Genomic DNA, 2,500 nt, shown 5'->3' with positions numbered 1-2,500 from the left:
AAGGGCGTGGCAAGGCACGCGGGGGGCCAAAAAATCAAAGTGCTCCGAAAATGCACACGGGGGTGTCAAGCAACCTCCATGTACCGTGGCATTGACCGTCGGCCAAGTAATAAAGATCAAATTCCATGCCTATGCCAAGTTTGGACCAAGGCCCCGTCTCGTGTTTGCTATAAGCAAGGGCGTGGCAAGGCACGCGGGGGGCCCCCAAAAAATCAAAGTGCTCCGAAAATGCACACGGGGGTGTCAAGCAACCTTCCATGTACCGTGGCATGACCGTGGCCAAGTAATAAAGATCAAATTCCATGCCTAGGCCAAGTTGGACCAAGGCCCCGTCTCGTTTTTGCTATAAGCAAGGGCGTGGCAAGGCACGCGGGGGGCCAAAAAATCAAAGTGCTCCGAAAATGCACACGGGGGTGTCAAGCAACCTCCATGTACCGTGGCATGACCGTGGCCAAGTAATAAAGATCAAATTCCATGCCTAGGCCAAGTTGGACCAAGGCCCCGTCTCGTTTTGCTATAAGCAAGGGCGTGGCAAGGCACGCGGGGGGCCAAAAAATCAAAGTGCTCCAAAATGCACACGGGGGTGTCAAGCAACCTCCATGTACCGTGGCATGACCGTGGCCAAGTAATAAAGATCAAATTCCATGCCTAGGCCAAGTTGGACCAAGGCCCCGTCTCGTTTTGCTATAAGCAAGGGCGTGGCAAGGCACGCGGGGGGCCAAAAAATCAAAGTGCTCCGAAAATGCACACGGGGGTGTCAAGCAACCTCCATGTACCGTGGCATGACCGTGGCCAAGTTAATAAAGATCAAATTCCATGCCTATGCCAAGTTGGACCAAGGCCCCGTCTCGTTTTGCTTATAAGCAAGGGCGTGGCAAGGCACGCGGGGGGCCAAAAAATCAAAGTGCTCCGAAATGCACACGGGGGTGTCAAGCAACCTCCATGTACCGTGGCATGACCGTGGCCAAGTAAATAAAGATCAAATTCCATGCCTATGCCAAGTTGGACCAAGGCCCCGTCTCGTTTTTGCTATAAGCAAAGGGCGTGGCAAGGCACGCGGGGGGCCAAAAAATCAAAGTGCTCCGAAATGCACACGGGGGTGTCAAGCAACCTCCATGTACCGTGGCGATGACCGTGGCCAAGTAATAAAGATCAAATTCCATGCCTATGCCAAGTTGGACCAAGGCCCCGTCTCGTTTTGCTATAAGCAAGGGCGTGGCAAGGCACGCGGGGGGCCAAAAAATCAAAGTGCTCCGAAAATATTTTTCCACTTTCCAGTCCACTTATACATATTATGTGCAGTGTGCACACAAGACACCTTCCCAAAATTCGACTTATATGAGGCGTTTTACGTCAAATCCGCCTATTTTCGGCGTTTCGGCCGAAAAATCAAAATAAATCGAAACTTCCTCGGAATGCTTAGCGACTTTCCAGTCCACTTATACATATTGTGTGCAGTGGTGCACACAAAGACACCCTTCCCAAAATTCGACTTATATGAGGCGTTTTTACGTCAAATCCGCCTATTTTCCGGCGTTTTCGGCCGAAAAAATCAAAATAAATCGAAAATTCCTCGGAATGCTTAGCCACTTTCCAGTCCACTTATACATATTGTGTGGAGTGTGCACACAAGACACCGTCTCAAAATTCGACTTCTAGGGCGGCGTTTTACGTCAAATCCGCCTTTTTTCGAGTTTTTCGGCCAAAAAAATCAAACTCAATCGAAACTTCGTCGGATCGCTTAGCCACTTTCCAGTCCACTTATACTTATTGTGTGGGGTGTGCACAAAAAAAAACGAAGTCAAAATTCGACTTCTAGGTTGTTTTTTACGTGGTATCCGCCCTTTGCGAAGTGTTCGGCCGAAAAATTCGTAATTAATTCATCCGACATCGGAATATTACGATTCTTTCGTGGTTTTGCTTGTTTTAATGTCCCTAACAACCATAAAAAAATTCAAAAAAAAATTCGTCTTCTAGGTCCACTTTTAAGCACTTTTAAAAACTTATGGATACAGGGAAAAAAGTGCACTTTTTCTACAAAACTGAAAATGGCCTTCCAGTCATATATAGGGGGAGGGTGGGTGTGGGGGTAGGCTCGGCAGGCACGGGGCGCGCCTATGGGCACAGCAGGCAAGCAAAAACTACGTCTTAACGTGTTTTCCCCTGCAATTTCGTTGCTCTTTTCATCATTTCAATCAAATTCATGGACATTCTTGATGGAATTCGATCAAAAAATTGAAATTTGGATGAATTTGTGAGGAAATTGGTGATGATCATGCTGTTCTTGGCTTGGGCAGGCCTTGGCTGGCATTGGGCATGGTAAGCACGTATTTGTGCATAACTCCCCACCCTCGTGGGTGGGATTGCCTGGGCTTTTGCTTGGCAATAAGGTTGTTGCTGTCCCGACTCGGTGACCCTCTCGGTGGGAATGCATGGGCTTGCCGTGCTTTTGCTTGTGGCAAGAAAATTGTGCCAATGTTGCTACTCGGTAAACTGTTCT

The sequence above is a fragment of the Trifolium pratense genome, unplaced genomic scaffold (genome assembly GCF_020283565.1).
Source record: "Trifolium pratense cultivar HEN17-A07 unplaced genomic scaffold, ARS_RC_1.1 scaffold_65, whole genome shotgun sequence".
Lineage (NCBI taxonomy): Eukaryota > Viridiplantae > Streptophyta > Magnoliopsida > Fabales > Fabaceae > Trifolium > Trifolium pratense.
The sequence above is the reverse complement of the archived record's forward strand: the minus strand, read 5'-3'. Positions refer to the sequence as shown.